The sequence below is a fragment of the Panthera pardus genome, unplaced genomic scaffold, assembly GCF_024362965.1.
Source record: "Panthera pardus isolate Hobbes unplaced genomic scaffold, ASM2436296v1 HiC_scaffold_21, whole genome shotgun sequence".
NCBI classification, from domain to species: domain Eukaryota; kingdom Metazoa; phylum Chordata; class Mammalia; order Carnivora; family Felidae; genus Panthera; species Panthera pardus.
The window spans coordinates 44,898,819-44,916,985 of NW_026526777.1; the positions used below are offsets into that span (position 1 = coordinate 44,898,819).

General features: G+C 43.8%; 1 protein-coding gene across 2 annotated transcripts in view; it reads left to right on the forward strand.

Moving 5' to 3' along the window:
* The window catches only part of TSEN15 (tRNA splicing endonuclease subunit 15), a 103,065-nt gene that overhangs the window by 65,587 nt on the left and 19,311 nt on the right, over positions 1-18,167 (forward strand). Inside the window, exons 4-6 of one of the 2 annotated variants that reach the window (XR_008424644.1) lie at positions 5,469-5,565; positions 7,054-7,167; positions 9,827-9,975. The gene's annotated coding sequence lies outside the window, so the exon portion shown is untranslated. The remainder of the gene's footprint in view (positions 1-5,468; positions 5,566-7,053; positions 7,168-9,826; positions 9,976-18,167) is intronic. The other variant, XR_002074570.2, reaches the window with a different exon arrangement.

An 18,167-nucleotide genomic window follows, 5' to 3' on the forward strand; every position in this document is an offset into this window, starting at 1 on the left:
GGGGAGGACAGTGGAATAGAACAAGAGGAGAAAAGGCTGAGATGAGAATTGCACCAGCTGGGGAAGGGAAGCCTAAGATGCGTGGTAGCAGGAAATAGGCTGAATTATGCAGGACCTGGAAAGTCAGGCAGAAATGGAAGTAGAGACATAACCATATTATAGTTATTATTTTAAATAATATGATAAAAGCTACTACCTTTCACGTTCCAGTCTGGGGTTAGGTGCTGGGCAGGAAATGTTTAGCAATAAGCCTGCGATCCTTCCTCTCTCTTTAGCAGGGGGAGGCCTATGGGAAAGGAAGAAGGAAGGTAACAGTCAAATCTTCATGTAAACACACTAATGATATATGGCTAGCGCAGGTTCTTATCTATGAAATGCTTTTGGAAGGAGGTACCTGTCCTGTCTGGGTTGCTCATGTGTGGCAAACCTGGAATCTATGGATGTAACGAGCATGGGTCCTGGGAAAAGGTAACATGAGTTATGCAACTATCTGAATATAATGTGAAGATACTTGATGATGGCTCTTTTCTGTATAGGTGATGTGGCCACATACATGGCTTAAAGGTTTTCTATTGATCTGGGTAACAGAGTATCTTGATGTGGCATGAAAGGCCTGAAGATTTGCATGAGTCCTGGGCCCCTGGCTGCTTTACCTGGGCTTTGTGATTGTTTACTTCATTGAAATTATTAGTAAAGCTTGATGCTGGTCAAGGTCTCTATTTTTATGAGTCTGCTTTAACACTCTGATCCTTTGTGTTGCCTTAGATACATTACGTATATTGTCTCATATCAACTGTATATGGTAGGAGCTCAGAGAAACTGGTTAATTTGTCCAGTTAATTTGTCCAGTAAAATATCATACAATGAGGAAGCAGCAGCCTCCAATTTCAACCCAGATCGGACTCCGCAGCCCACACTCTTCCCACTGTTCGGCATTGTTCCCCTTTTTAAACTTGAACAGAACAGAACAGAAAAGAACAGCTCATGGGGCCCCAGGAAAGCCCTGGAGGACCAACAGGAAGCCCAGAAGCCCTTTGAAAGCCACTTCCCCAAAGTACAGTTTTAATGGGAAAAGTCTTTCTGGTGTAAAACCTGATTCATTCGAGATCCAAAAGGTAGTGTTTGTGTCACATTTTCCATGGAAATTCCCATTTTCACCAGAGGCTTACATCCCCACTGGGACTCTGCGACTCATGGAGCATTTGTGTGCTATCGGGGGAATAATACCACAGTCTTTGAATGCTGAGAGAATGGCCAAAAGACTCTGCCCTTGATCAGAATCAGATGATATAAATTGGAGTTTCTAGTTCCATCTTTAGCTCGAAAGCAAGCTGGGCCTTGTGGGAAGACTCACTATTCCCCGATGGGTTGGATCAGCCATATTTCACATGGGCTTCAGTTTATGAGGACATTTGTACGCATTCATTCACAGCTCTGAGGGTTTTTTTTTTTTTCCGTCTGTTTTGTTTTGTTTTGTTTTCACATGAATTTTTACAAAGCATTGGATCCATTTCCTGTTAGGAACTCGAGGTTCTCTTAAAAAAAAAAAAAAACTGGCATATGAATGTGAGGAAAGGGGGTAGGCCATATCGAAGAATCCACTTTTTCTTTTCTGGAGAAGTGGTTTAATTCTAGTTGCCTCAGGTCAAGGAGTCCCATTCTTAGAGGCCAGCTGACTAGGATAGCACCTTGGTTCCTGTTAAAACCACCACGGGATACCCATAACTGGGATGTGGCATATTGCCTTATGCCTGGAGCTCTCTCAGGACTGCCGGCATCGTTAGTGGACAGATGGAGCCATCTTCCCTTCCCTGGCTGTGCCTGTTTAATCATCTCTGGAGGTAGCTATTGTACCACCAGCTAACACAAGTGCTTAATAAACATCTAAATTGCAATACCCCCAAAAGGTGTTCACCTTGATAGAAAACTCTGACGAAAGAGCACCAGAATCTTTATTTCAACAATCAAAGCAGACCCACACATATCCGGTATCTATTTACAGCAATATGCTGAGGAGCACTTTACCTTGGGTCTTTACAAGAAAAGTAAAAATTTAGTTGAGAATTACCGAAACCCAGTAATTACTGAGCTTAGTTGAGAGAAGGCAGTGGTCTGATGTAGACCTCAAGTTTCTCTTTTTCTGGATTCCATTGATCCCCTTCTTCGCCTACAGTTAGCATCCCACTGTGGTCTCTCTCCCCTGGGCAATTGCTTTCTTGCTTCTGGACTCGTACCATCTTCAGGGCCTTTGGTCTTTGTTTATGCTCTTATCCGATCTTCCTTTTATACACAACCTTTCTAAGTCATGAAGGAGAACTTGATTTGTTCTAATGCATGGCAAAATACTGGCTATTCACTTTGTTGAGTTGCCAGCCTATTTGCTGATGGTCCTGTGATTTTCCAGACTCACCACTTGATGTTCTTTATGTCTTGGTGCCCTGCTCCTTGTATTCTTTCTTTGGCCTTCCGTGTAATGAGAAAAAAAAGAATGAATACCTCTTTGCTTGTGAAGGGAAGAGTAAACTACAACTGAATATGGATTTCCTGCAATGTTACAAAGACATAGACATAAACTGTCTTTGTAACACCACAATCCATCGAATCATCTGATATGGTAAACAGAATATCTAACTAACTACTGGCTTAAACAGGGAGCTGTTTCTAGGCATAATTAATACAGTAACAAGGTTGTCAGGATTCCAGATTGACTTATCTGTCATTCTTTGTCTTCATACTACAAATCCAAAGAAAGACAGGGAGAAAGCTCATCCCATTAGAGTTCTCTCTTTTCAAAAAAAAATAAAATAGAGGGAAATCTTTTCCAGAATATATACCCCACCTCTAGCAAGTTTTCCTTTAATACTATGGGTCAGGATAGGGTCACTGCCTATGCTGCCTGTAATGCAACTGGGAGAGTCACTGGTCTCTTTACTGGAAGTGGACTTTGTGTGTAAAGAAGGAGGGGAAAGACTCTTGGGTAGCCAACCACTGTCACAGACAAATTCATATGTTGAAACCCTACCCTTCGATGTGATGGTGTTAGGAGATGAGGCCTTTTGGAGGCAATGAGAATGAGATAGGATCCCTTGAAAAGGATGGAACCCTTGAAAATCATGAGAGAGCTTGCTTCCTCTCTCTGCTTTTTCCACCATGAGGAGAAATCTGCATCCCAGAGCAGGACCTGACCATGCTTGCACCCTGGTCTCAGACTCCCAGCCTCCGGAACAGTGAAAAAATACATTTCTGTTGTTTATAAGCCATCCAGTCTATGGTATGCTGTTAGAGCAATTCCAACAGACTAAGACAACCACAGCCATTCAATACTCACCTAAAGTGCAACAGCCCAGGGATGGATTATATTTAATCATTTCACGCTTGCTGTCACATGAGCCACACAAACAGTTACTATGGAGTCATAAAAGAAGAGACCTCAAAAGTTGGGAAGTCCTGAGTCTCTGGCAAGCTTTTATTTTTTACAAAAGCTCCCTTACCTGGTTGTGGTTTAATATCTACTGAAACCCCGAGGATATCACACACACACATGCACGCACGCATATCTGACACCTTTTATGTAGACTTGGTCACAGCTATGCACATTACTGAATCATTTCTAAAATCAGAACAGGAGCTTACCAGAAAATAATCTAACAAGTCTAGGAATTGTAACAAAATCTTGGATACAGCAAGGGCTAGATGCAGCTTAGCCTCTGAGTATTGCTGATTAAGTTACTAAAAAAGAATTTAGCAACTAGGATTTTCTAATGATGAAATTTTTTCCTTGTGTAATTGACAGTAGCAAATTTAACAGAAGAAACACTGAGGAATGGTGATTAGAGATGCATCCCAACCTAATTTTTCTTCCCCAGTCTATAATAAAAGGCATGGAGCTCAAACCCCTGGGGAAAGCAAGAAAGCCAGGTCTGTATACTTTTGGTAAAGACAGGTTCCCTTCTTAGGATGATGTGTCTGCAGAATCATCTGGAGAAGCAGATGTGAGGGAGGTTAATCCGCTTACTTAAAATATCCTGAAATAGCAGGAAAAGCTATTTGAATCTCAGAAAGTCTGTGAGGTAGTTGAATGGGTTAATCAATATTTCATTTGATGAACTGGCTTGCTGAGGGGCTTTAGGGGACGCCTTTTCCCTTCCTCTGAAGAAATAAAGCGGTTGGGTGAATCAAGGGTCACACCCAGGGCACCTGGAAGGGAACCTCTGTGGAACTCTCTTGGGTTTGATTGTGGAGTTTTGTTTGTTTGTATGTTTGTTTTTTTAATGTTTATTCCTTTTTGAGAAAGAGAGAAAGAGAGAGCAGGGGAGGGGCAGAGAGAGACACATAGAATCTAAAGCAGGCTCCAGGCTCTGAGCGGTCAGCACAGAGCCTGGGGTGGGACTCAAACTCACAAACCTCAAGATCATGACCTGAGCCAAAGTCCGATGCTTAATCGACTGAGTCACCCAGGTGCCCCAATGTTTTTTTTTTTTTTTTAAGTTTATTTATTCATTTTGAGAGAGACGGAGACAGCATGAGTAGGGGAGAGGCAGAGAGAATCCTAAGCAGGCTCCGTGCTGCCAGCTGTGGAGCCAGATGCAGGGCTTGAGCTCACGAACGGTGAGATCATGATCTGAGCCCAAACCAAGAGTCATTCACTTAACTGACTGAGCCACCCAGGCACCCCCTTGATTATGTTTTTAAGGGTTTGGAAAAATTAAGAAATGTTAGGCCTGTTTCTGATTAGTTTCTGAAACACTCACCTAGTGGTGTAACAATGTTTATTGAAGAAATTGTATATTGTGTGTACAGCAGTTTTGACAGGAGTCCTGACCCTGCGGGTGAGGAGGAGCCTGGCAGCGCAATCTCCAATCGGAAGAAAGAACATGCGGGGGCTCCTGGGTGGCTCAGTGGGTTGGGCGTCCGACTTCTGCTCAGGTCACGACCTCATGGTTTTTGAGTTCGAGTCCCACGTCAGGCTCTGTGCTGACAGCTCGGAGCCCAGAGCCTGCTTCAGATTCTGTGTCTCCTCCTCTCTTTGCCCCTCCCCTGCTCTGTCTCTATCTCTCAAGAATAAATAAGCATTAAGAAAATTAAAAAATAATAATTAAAAAGAAGAAAGGACATGCTGGGATACATGCCTTTAGAAAGGAAGCATTTGATCCTTGAGGAGACAAGGGGTCAGAAAATTTTTAAAAAATCTAGCCTATGGGGAAAAAAAGGGCAAAGAGACATTTAGAGTAGGTTGAAAATAAGAATGTTAAGAAAATTAACATCTTCTCTTTGATAAGAGTAAGTAGACAGTTATGGTCTTTTTATTCCATTTAGAAGTTCTAGAACCAGTGCAGTCTCACTGGGGAACTGCAGACAGGCCGGGCACTTTCACAATTTTCATACATGTATTCACTCATTTATTCTTCCAGGCATCGTTCATTAATCATCCGTCCCCAGTCATTTACGAGGGGCCTCCTCTATTTCAGGCAGCAGAGCCACCATGATGAACAAGAAGTTCTTCATCTGGAGGACTGCGGCTCGGCTGGAGGGAGGCGTATATAAACAGCTAGTAGGGTAAACACCGTAAGTGCTGCACTAGACCTAACAGCAGGTCACTGTGGGCGCACAGGAAGGAGAACCCCTGACTCCTCTTGGGTGGTTGGGAAAGGCTTCACAGAAAGGGACGTTAGAAGTGGGCCTGGGAGGACGAATGGGAATTGGTCAGGTGAAAAGGACGAGGAGGAAACCCCACTGAGGGAAGGGTCTGTGTGAAAGCCCTGGGGTGTGACTGGGCTCGCTGAGAAGAGGAGACAGCAGTAAGGGTAGGGGTGAGGCCCGCCTCCAGAAGGTACGGGAGAGGTGACCAGGGCGAACTGAAACAGGAGCCCTGCACCTCAGGGGCCGGAAGGTACCAGTGCACCCCACGGGGCCCAGGCCCTCCCACCACACACACACACACGCACACACACACACACACACACACCCCACACATACTACACACCACACACACACCACACACATCACACACATACACGCACACCCTCCACACACACACAGGAACTGTTGTTTCGGTTAGCCCCCTCCTGAGAATACAGTTGAGTCTCTCAGTCGTGCCCTCCAGAGCCCAGCACTCTGGGAACGCTCTAAGGTGCTTTGGTAGAGAGGACCCAACAATGGTTTTTAAGCATGGGAATGACACACACACACACTGGATCTCTAGGCTGGAAGTTCATTGAGTCAGGACTAGGTCTGTCTCGTGAGCAACTCGGTCTCCTGTGAAGACTTGGCATGTAGAAGGTCCTTCCTAAGTATCTGCTACTTCGTGAAATGAACTCAATGAATCAGGCAGAGTGGAGAATGGACTAGCGAGGAGGGAGACTACGATCAGCCCAACTGAGAGGCTGAGACATAAGAATCCAGGTGAACTATCGCAGTAGGGTTAGAGAGGACGGGCCAGTATTTAGACCAGCACTGTCCAATAGAACTTTCTACAGTGATGGAATTGCTGTTCGGCACTGTCCATAACACCAGCCACTAACCACATGTGGCTCTTGAATACTTGAAATGTGGCTAGTGAGAGTCAGGAACTGTACTTTTAATTTTAGTTAATTTAAATGTAAATAGCCACATGTGAACAGCCACACTGAACAGCACAAAACTAGAGTTTTCTGTGGCAGAATCAAAAGAACTTGTAACACATTGGATATATTCATTCATTAGTTCAATCAACAAAGATTTATTGATCATTTTCTGGGTTCTGGAGGAGAAAATGGGGGCCAATTTGTGACAAATGTATGTACCATGCTAAGGTGTTTAGAGTTTGTAATAACGAGGGGAGGAGAATGGACAGGCTATTTCAGCAGGATTGGTCAGGGAAACCATCTCTGCGTGACAAGTCGAGAGTTGGATGATGAGAAAGTTATGCGGCTTAAGAACAACAAAAACAAAGACGCCAAATAAGAACTAGATCAATCATTGATGAAAGAGAGCAATAAAATTCAGCACGAAACACTCAGAGCAAGAAGGGACCTGCACCATCTGTAAAGTCTAACTCGCTCTTCCTTTCTCTAGGAAGGCAACAGAAGCCCAGAGAGGTAAACTGACTTACCTAAGGCCACACAGCTACTTAATAACACATTTGAGAACAGACTCAGTCTCCTGACTTCCAACTCCACTACTTACTGGGTAAGTCTATCTTAGCATCTATCTTAGCATCTCAGCATTTTCCTGATTACTGCAAAGGGTTATTGCGAGAAATGAAAAATGTAACAGAGACAAGGTGTTAAAAATGGTAGCTATTTTCATTACTGGAGTTGCTTTAATCTTACAGGGTCCTCTCAAGTAATTATGTTATTAATAATAACTATGTCATTCTTTTAGCAATACAAAAGCATAATGCAAAAAATTTAGTAATTTAATAATACAAAAAGCATTAAGAGAGGCAATGAGCATTCAACTCCTAATTTGTTTTAGTTGTTGTTTGAGATGACTCTCAGCCTTGGTCCTGTGCAGTCAACAACAAGTACCACCTGCCATTTGCCTAGAGGCAGCGCAAGAATTATGAAATTCTGGAATTCTCTGTAAGGGAAGAAATAACCAGCCTCGACACAGCCGCCCTTACAACCCCACCTTGTTAAGTGGTGGCAAGTATCACAGTCCTCAGATGCTTCTGAAGACAGAAAAATGAGGCTTTGGTTTTCCCGACAGGCACAGCTGTCATCAAGTTCCTTGTGGAAAGCTGCTGTAGACAGAGGCTGAACGGAAGTGAGGGCTTTAACAGGATGTGAACGTTGAAATGATGAAGTGTGCGCTAAAAGCATATGGCACACGGAAGGATTTTCTGCCTTCAGGATTAGGCACCACATCTGTGCCCTGTGAGCTTATAGTTTGTAAATATTCAGACAAGACAAACAATACGATAAACAGGGTCATGCCTTTGCCAGAGTGACAGTCGGTGTGGAAATATACGTGGTGGCTCTCTCCGACTTCTCCGGGTCATTTGGTGTTCAACCCAGGAACTAGCCCACACTCAATCCATTCTGTTGTGTGGGGTCCGAGCTTAGTGACTATGGAGCCACCGGTGCAATTATCACTAATCAGTAGTTGGATATGCTGCCTCAGTAACACGAGCAACGAGGCACTGAACAACTGCAGGCCGTTGTGAAAGAGTGGCTGAGAGCCATGTCTGAGGCTCGCTGCCCATCGCCTCACCGCTCCAGCCCCACCTGGTGAAGCCAGGATCCTCTGCCCAGACCGTAGGGCCGTCACCTCCCCCCATCATTCCTGAGCAGCAGGGACCTATCAAGATAATGCCTCTGCACCTTCAGTGCTCCCAGTGTACCTTCCATTAGACACAGTGACATAGTCAGAGCCATAGAGGCAGAGGGTCCAAACCCTTGGCCTGAATCTAGCAGGTCTGGATCCCAGACCTCTTTGTACCACACAGTTCAGCTTGGGGCAGTTACTTAATTTCTCAGAACCTCTATGTTCTCAAATGTGGAACTGGAATAATGTCTACCTCATAGGCTTATGTGAATCAAAAAACTTATTATTGTATGGGAAAATGCTTTGAAAAATAGAAAGCACTACTCAAATGAGAGCAAGGTATTATTTAGTAGTCTACACCACATGGTATATTTTTGTGGAAAAAAATAAAGCCTCCTGAATATTACATTATATTCATATCACTTCATTCATCCATTCATCCACCTCTTCATTCATTCAGCACAGTTTTATGAGACAAGGAATCTAGGCCCAGTGCTGTGGTGTATACTAGGTAGATATCAGATCATGAACAGCTCAGATTACTGTTCCTCATGGAGCTTACAGTCTATTTAGGAGAGGGGGACACTGTAAACCAATAATTATGCAAATGCATTTAAAATTACAAAGCGTGCTAGGTGCTGTGAAGAAAAAGTGCGTACGGCCATGAGCGAGGCTAATAGTGGAGGTACCTAAATATGAGACTCAGTTGAGTTGACTGACTTGAGGCAAGGGACTTCAAGGCAGCAGAAAGAGTATGGGGGAAGCCCTTGAGAAAGCAGAGCATTTGGTAAATTCAAAGACTGAGAGGCCCACGTGGCTGGAACCCAGGAAAGAAGGATCGTGTCGCCAAATTCGTGCAGGCAGAGCAAGGGTAGCAGATGCCTCCTAGGATTCTGTTGTCAGAGAGCTGCGAAGTTTGAGCCCTAGTGGAGAAAGGACAGAGCAGTTACAAGACTGGGAAAATGAACTCACTAGAGAAATGTGGTAATATAGTTGTGTGATCCATTTAACTTGAGATAAGATAAACTCATAAAGATTCTCATCTCTTGGTTGGGAGATTTTTTTTTTTTTTATAGCAGTGTTCAGCACTTAGATGCAGTCACATAAATTAATTTTGACATTGTTAGTTGTGGCTTTCCACTCTGTACTATTCTACATAAACATTTCCACATGTTTGTAGTCCATAAACTTGTTATGCATAATGGCTGTATAGTGTTCCATCACGCTTTCCATCGGGACATTTTGGGCCCTTCCACACACTGGTGTGGTTTTCAGTTCTGTATAGATCCCCCCACCCCCACCCTTAAAAATAGTGCTGCTGGGAATCTTTTTGTTTTCTTCTGAGTTATTTTCTTGGGTTACATTCCCTCATGGGTCACTTCTCTGCATGTCAGATGGCTGCTCTGATGCTCGCGGTCTTGTTTTCTCATGCTTTATTTGTCTGGATGTGAGCAAATTCCCTGGGTACCAGCCGCCTCAGGGAGTTGCACGGGAGGGGCAGGGGCAGGCAGGAAGAGGGTCATCCTCATTAGAAAGACGGAGAGTACCAGCTCTTGCCTTAATGTGTTTTATCCTCTAGGATGGCACCTGTGTTGGGGGTTTGCTCTACACTCAGAACCTCCATGGCCGTTAGCCTGACAGGTAGTTCATTCACCTCTCTCACTTTGCAATCTCCCCCAAGGGACTGTTAAGTTCCTGGGGAACGCTGTATGTGGAATAAAATGCAAGGTATGGCAATGACTTGACTTGTTAGCAGGAAGTGATTGTGAGAAGAGACCTAAAATCTCTCTGAATGTAATTCACTCAAAGTGATAATTCTATCATCTAAGGCAGATGGTTCCCTGAGTATCAACCTTTTAATTTCTTTCTTTAATATTTCATTCAGAATTTCTAGATGTTGTTTAGAAATTGGTCAGGGACCAACTAAACCAAATCGAGCACATTATCAGGGAAATTCAGACAACAAACATCTTTTTCTTGCCTGATCATGGCTCACCCACTCGTTTGATCCAGTGTATCTCTTAAGCATTTGCTTTTAACATTAGTCAAAAAGTTAACGGAACAAAACAGAGTAGCTGAACTCATTTGATTTGGGATAGAATATAGCACTCTGTCCTCTGGGAAAAAAGTTCTATTCCCTGAGTCAAACATAACACCACATAATAATGATTCAGTCTAGAGTTTTTGAAAACTGGAGAATAAGTCCCAAAAGGTTTCTCTATTTTATTAAAAGAAAACAAAACAAAAAGACAAAAATGGAATATAATAACTATTTTGTCCTCTTACCCAAAAAGGGTGCATAGGAGAAGACAAAATCATAGCCTTTTTGATCAGAACCACCATCACTGACTGTCAGTGATACCTACTGTTAGTAATAATGGCACAAAACAGCTATGGAGCATTCACTGTGTGCCAAGCACGGTGCTTTACATTTTGCCCTCATCTCACCTCCGCGAGGTAGATTTTCTCAAAGTCACACAGCTAATGAATGATGGACTCAGGATTCAAAGTGTGACCCCAAAGCTAGTGCCCTTCACCTCCTCTCTGCCCTTGGGGCTACAGTGACTGGAGGCAGTGTGCGGTAACAAGACAAACCCATGCCAGGGGTTCCGGAGCATGGGTGTCACCTCCATGTTAGCCTCCAAATTCACCTGTTAGGTGAATTTAAGTAAGTCGCTCAAGCCTCCTTGTGATTCCACTTTCAATGAAGCAGCATGGGCTCCTATTTTTTTCTAACTCCCAATGTGAGGTCATGCTAGGTGATGGCTGTGAAAGTTCTCTGATAACCAACCGTAAAGTCCTATAGAAATAGAAGGACTTATTAATGTGTACTGTGATTGCTCTGATGATGTGGCAAGATTCTCATATTTAAAATGTGAGGCACGCAATAGCCGCTGTGGGGTAAGGTGGCTCAGTGGGGTCAAATTTGAATGTCACATCCAGTGAGCTTGTGATTCAAAATTAATCATCTCATACCCTGACGTGCCAGGGAATCAGAGAATACCCAGCCAGGAGGCAGCTGGGGTCATGTATGTTGTGTATATGACTTGACTGATGTGATGACAGATGTATTCAAAGCATCACCAGGGTCTCTAAGCAGACCTCCTTCTTGGAAAACTGATGGGCATGGGAGGCTTCCTCCAGTGGCCGCAGGTTGGGAATGGATCATACCAGATCTAGATCATGAGGTCGAGTTCTAGAACAAGACTGAGGGGTGGAGCAGGAATCGGGTATTCTTCAGAGCGGTCTTGTTGGCCTTGTTCCGACCCAGCCTCCACGCCTTGAGCAATCAGCACATCTCAGGTCTTGGGTTTCTAGATGATGGAATATGTTCCGTCACTGATCAGGACATGGAGGCCAAGGCAGAAATTTCATCTGTACTTCTTGTAAACCCAGCAGACTAGTGGGTCTCAAACTTCAGGGAGACTAAAATCTCTTAGAAAATTTGTTCAAAGGCAGATTTCTGGGATCCATTCCTAGGGGGTCAGGATTTCCTTGGTCTTAGGTGGTAGCCAGGATTCTGCCTTCAAGCAAACTCTTAAGTAACTTTGATGCAGATACATACAATTTCTATTTTTAGGGGGGAAATGTAGAGGAAGAGAAGAGAGCTAGTGTGCTAAAAGTTAAAAAGCATTTATTGACCACTTACTATCAACCAGGCAGTCTTCTATACATAAATTACCATAAGACATAAAGTGCTACATAAAGTAACTCCGTGAACCCTCACCACGGTCCCCTGAGATATACAATATTTCCTCCACTTTACAAATAGGATGACAGAGGCACAGATTACTTGAGAAGACACTGGCACCCGGTTTCATGGTAGGATGTAAAAATGTTAATATCTCAGAAGAACTTTCCAGGAAAGGGATAGATTGCTCAAATCCCATCCAGAGGAAGAGCCATTACTCCTACTGCTTGATTCTAACATTAAAAAGTCATGCCAGCCCAGGGGCACCTGGGTGGATCAGTCGGTTAAGTGGCCAACTTCAGCTCAGGTCATGATCTCACCGGTTCGTGGATTCAAGCCCCACATCAGGCTCTGTGCAGACAACTCAGAGCCTGGAGCCTGCTTCAGATTCTGGTCTCCCTCTCTCTGCCCCTCCCCCACTCACACTCTGTCTCTCTCAAAAATAAATAACATTAAAAAATTTTTTTAAAAATTCATGCCAGGTAGGAATAGAGGTTGGGTGAAATTGCTTGCCCTAGAATCTGTTTCACCGGATGCAGACTTTGAGACTGGGGACCAGGAAGCTCCCATAGTTCCGGCTTTGTTCATAGGGACCAGCCTCTCATGAAGAAGTTGCCTTTCTCCCAACCAACTTTTTCCTCGGCAGGCTCCTAATTGAAATGCTGCAGGCCTCATACTTGCCTATCAGGTTTATAGAAATAGGAGTTTTAAGCCTCTTCTAATTAAAAGTATAATGCTAACCATCTATGGTCAGTTAGCTCATTTGGTGAGAGTCAATTTAGAGTAAGGGTGAACTCACTGGATTTGCTCTGTTATAATAGAATTCACTGGAATTTCTTTCATGTCTTTGCCTAAGAAAAACAAAGAGGCAGGGAACTCAAGGGACCCCCTTAACCGTCCCTAGTTACTAGGACAATTCAGCCAGCCCAGGGAGGAGGTAGTACTTGAATGGGTGGTTAGAAGTGCTCTCTTCTGATTTCATTATTCATATACTATGATTTTAATAATGTTGAAGTTGGCTGAAGGTTGTTTAAAAATTTGAAGCTCCCGAGTTCCAGACCCACATTTCTGTCTGACTGTTAAGTTCCATTTGGTGGCTCTGCCAGCATCCCATCCCCAAAACGTGTCCCAAACCAAATCCATCATGTTCCCCACCAAGTCCCTCTTCTCTGGATGACACTGTTTCTGTTCACGATCATACCATTCTCTCAGTCCAGACCCAGCGGAGTTCTTACTCACACCACCAATTCTCTGACACCAGCTGGGTGTCCTCTAATTCAACTCATTTCTGACACTGTCCATCCAGAGATAGCGTCAGATTCCACAGATTCCACGCAGTCCCTCAAGACTGTCCCCCACTTCAGATGCCAGTTGCAAGTCCAGGTTGTCATCTAAACTTCTCACAGACTGGCTATACATCAGAGGTCCCCATGACTCCCAACTTGGTTTGATTAATTTGCTGGAACAGCTTACAGAACTCACAAAACCAGTTTACTCACTAGTTCACCACTTTAACTACAAAGGATATTAAAGGATACCAATCAGGGGCGCCTGGGTGGCTCAGTTGGTTAAGCGTCTGACTTCCGCTCAGGTCATGATCTCATGTTCCTTGAGTCTGAGCCCCACATCAAGCTCTGTGCTGCAGCTTGGAGCCTGGAGCCTCCTTGGAATTCTCTCTTTGCCCCTCCCCCACTCATGTTCTGTCTCTGTCTCTCAGAAGTGAGTAAATGGTAAAAAAAATTAAAAAGTTAAGAAAGGATACCAATCAACAGCCAGATGAAAAGATTCAAAGCGCAAGGTCCCAAACAAAGGGGCCTCTGTCCTTGTGGAGTTTGGGGCCAGCCACTGGCACTTGGAAGTGTGCTGGTTCATCAACCTATCTCCGAACCCCATCCTTCCCATTTTTTATGAGACTTCATTATATAGGCCTGACTGATTAAATCATTGGCCATTGGCAGTTGAACTCAATCTCTGGCCCCTCTCCCCTCTCTGGAGGAGGTCAAAATGGGACTGAAACTTTCAGCCTTCTAATCTTGTGGTCGCCTCCTCTGGCAACCCCTTCTATCCTTTGGATACCTAGGGCTTTCCAAAAGTTACCTCATTAGCATAACAAAAGCACCATTATCACATCCATCACTAAGGAAATTCCAAGGGTTTCAGGAAATCTGTGCCAGAAACACAGAGGAAGACCAAATATATATTTCCTATTATAAATTACAATATCACACCTTCTAATGTTCAAATGCATAATATTCAAAGTAAGATGTACAAGACCTTCCATAATCTTATTCCATATTATTTGTCTAGCCTTGCTACCTAATAATCTTTAAAAACGTTTTGCTATTCACAGGGTTGACTTATCCATTAGGAACAGGAGGCACAATGCCTAGGGCCCACAGTGCTTTTGGGGTCCATAAAATGTTTAATTTATTTCAAATCAGAACAAAAAATATTTTCCACCTTGGATTATGTTCATATGTATACCAACATAGTTATAAAACATAATTTGGAATATATCCTATGGAAGAAGGAGCCAATGAAAGCAAAAGTACCCAGGGATCTTGAAAATCTTAATTGCAGCCTTGTCTCCTCATTCATTCAACCACTGAAAATTAATTAAGCTCCTACTATTTTTCAGGCACTGAGCAAACAGATATGGTTTCTGCCCTCAGAAACTTTAGTTGCAGGGGGCACGTGGGTGGCTCAGTCAGTTAAGTGTCTGACTTTGGCTCAGGTCATGATCTTGCAGTTCGTGAGTTCGAGCCCCCTTTCAGATCCTCTGTCCTCCCTTTCTCTCTGCCCCTCCCCTGCTCACTCTCTCTCTTTAAAAAATAAACTTAAAAAAAAAGAAAAGAAACTTTAGAGGCAACTGTTAGAGACAGACAAGTAAATGTATCAACATAATGACTATAAACTATGGTACATGTTATCACTTAAAAGAAGGGGCACTGAAGGAGGTAACATTGTCAGGAAGGAGTCCAATTTGTATATGTGGCGGTCAGAGAAGGTCATTTTTGAGGAGGTGACATAGAATCTCAGAGTTGAAGGATGAGAAGGAGCTAGTCCTACTGACAGAATTGGGAAGAACATTCCTGCAGAGTTTCTGGGTAAGACTTGGAAATCATGCTGTTCCTCTGTTTTCTGGGTGCTTCAAATGAAGGAGCCTCTGGGACTTGAAGATGTCCTGTCCTTGTCAAATGACAAAAGAAAAACAATTTAGGAATGAGTTTGATGTCCTTTATTCAAGAGAAGACAGTCCACAGATTGGGGCAGTGCAGTGCCTCACAAGCAGTGGAGACTCTTTCCAAGGGATTGTGGGCAAGAGTGAGCATTATAGAGCTTTAGAAGAAGCAACTCGGAAATAGGGCATGATTGACTAGGATTTGGGGAATTCCCTGATAAGGCTACCAGGTCTGATTTTCTAGGGTAAAGTAAGCTAGCTAAAGCTGAGTCGTAGGATGGTGATTGGAGTATGTTAGGTTTCCTTGACAGGTATTTCCCATAAGAGCAGGCTGACCTGGGTTTAGATTTGGGACGTGGGCAGAGTCCCAGGGTGGCTTCCATTTTGTAGGTCCCCATATACAAATTAACTTTATCATCCTCAAATACAAGCTGAGTTCTTCTGCTTCCATGGTTTCGTTCATACTGCTTCCTCCCCTTAAAATTCTTTCTCCTCTGCCTTCCTTTCTCTGTTTTTAAAAACCTTACTCATCCTTCAAGTCCCAGTTCAAATGCCACCACCAAGCCACCGTCTCCATGAGACCTCCTCTGACTATTCCAGCTGAAGTGATCTTGCACTCTTTTGAAGCCCCAACTCACTCAGGTACCTGTCACCTGCTACCTATTTCTTTCATATCTCTCTGATGTCCGCCGCTTGCTGAGGAATCCCTTGAAGGTAGAGAGTTTTGTATCTCAGCATTTTTGGAAGCACCTCCATGGTGACCTTCACAAATTCGTTAGTGACTTACCACAAATTTTCTGGCTGCATGGAAAATGAATGGCTAATTCCAAGGCAGACTGTCGTAACGTTGTATTCCTGCAATCTTTCCTTTATTTCCTCCCGCAGACCACGACAGCTATGACTGTAATGAGACCTTGCATATTTAACGTGAGGCTGAGAGAGGAGGAGGCATGATGAATGAGCTCAGGAAAACGTGCGGCTTCTGCAGTGACACTAATAAATGAAATGTAGAATCCAACTCCAACATTTGGGACTGGAAACTAACTACAAACAAGCAAGCAGAAAAATGAACGGGTTGGGGGGTGGAGTGGGCAGCATATGCGATAAATGAAGAAGATAAAAAGCTACATGCTGCTGACAGGACAGAAATGTCGGGTTTTACATTAGGATTGTTCTATTTTTCTTTTTCTTGCCTTTAAAAAAAAATTAATGGGAAACCAGTCTCCAAAAATTTTTACACAGTCTGAGAGTCTGTGGGTAAGACAAAGAGCCTGACATTGTAGGTGGTCCCCCAGCAGGCCTTGGATCTAAATCGGAGCTGTTACAGCGAACTGTCAGGCCGGGTGCCGCTGTAAACACCACATCCACGGGGAGTCGGGTGGAGCATCCGAGTGCAATAGGGACACAAGAAAACCATTCTCCCACTAAAACATGTGTTTAAAAAATATTTTGGTCATGCTTTTGGTGGCTGGATTCTTACGAGACGGCAAGTGAGAGACAGTCCCTTCTTTCAGTCGGAAATGCAAAAGAACAGAGCACAATTCTAAAGACCAAAAAAAAAAAAAAAAAAAAAGCAATTTTAGAATAGCAGGAGCTGAGTGAATGGTGTGATTCCCAGGAGGCGTTCTTGACCGACTGGTTTTAAGATTGAGCTTTAGCAAGATATTAAGATAGGGTGAAAATATGGTCTGGGCTCCAAAGGATCGGAGTTGCTTACTGAAACACACTGGTGTGAAACGCCATGGGGTATTGCTGACGAGGTGGGCATAGGGGTGTGAGGGGACAGAGCTCCCTGGGTATAGAAAGGGATTCAGGTTAAGGGGTCTCTAGAGCTACGCTCTGGGTGTCCTGGCTTGAGCTCTACTGCTTTTCCTGTTCTCTGGTTGTCAGCTGTTCATTCATGCAACAGATATTTACCGCTGGCCTGCTAAATGACAGATACTGTCACAGACTCTGGGCGAACAGCTGTGAATAAACACCAAAAATATCTGCCCTCATGGAACTTATATTCTAAAGGGTTGAGAATATAGGAATATGTTCTTTCGGATTCTAAAGACAGTCTCTAGATAGATTATCAATGAAACATAGACAATTACAAAGATAAAAAGGGAAAATGCATACATAGTATGTCAGGTGGTAATAAATAGTATAGAGAAAAGAAAGCAGGGAAGGGAGATTGGCGGGGTTAAAGGGGTGCAATTTTAAAAAAAGGTCAGTGGAGAAGGTCTCCCTGAAATGGTGGTTTGTGAGTAAAATTCTGAAGAAAGTGAGAGAGTTTATCATATGGATATTTGGGGGAAGAACACTCCAAGGAGGGGAAAGAGCCAGTGCAGATGCCCTGACGCAGGGCACGTCTGGTAGGCTGGGAGAAGGATGTGGCTGGAGCAGAGAGAGGGGGAAAGTATTAAGGGATGAGGCTGGAGATATCATGGGGGGCAAATCATGTAAGGCCCCAGGGACTTGGGAGCCTACCTAAGGACTGGCTGTGAGCAACATGCCCTTGGACAGACTGTAATGATTTATAAAACGTAATGTGACTTTCCTCACTCCCTTTTTCAGAGGACTCTGGAGTCTTCCTCCTGCAAACACCACTTCATATCCTCCAATTAGAGCCATCCTCTGACCTTATTTATTTTTGAGAGAGAGAGAACATGTGAGCCAGGGAGGGTCAGAGAGACAGAGGGAGACCTAGAATCCACAGCAGGCTCCAGGCTCTGCATCAGCACAGAGCCCCACACGGGGCCCAAACTCACAAACCACAAGATCATGACCCAAGCAGAAGTTGGATGCTTAACCAACTGAGCCACCCAGGTACCCCAAGAGACTAATATTATCGTCCAAGGAGAACTCACTGCATTTCAACTGATAGCTTACCAGTTTCAGGCCCAAGGACCTCAGCAATAGAGTTGGGGGCCTTCATGCCAAGGGTCTTCGTGGCACATGAGTGTGAATGTTCTCCTTATATTTTCCCAGAATTTCTGAAGGAACAATGATCTGCAGTTAACAGTCCATGGTGGAAAAAGAAGTACAAGTATTGTTTTTATCAAT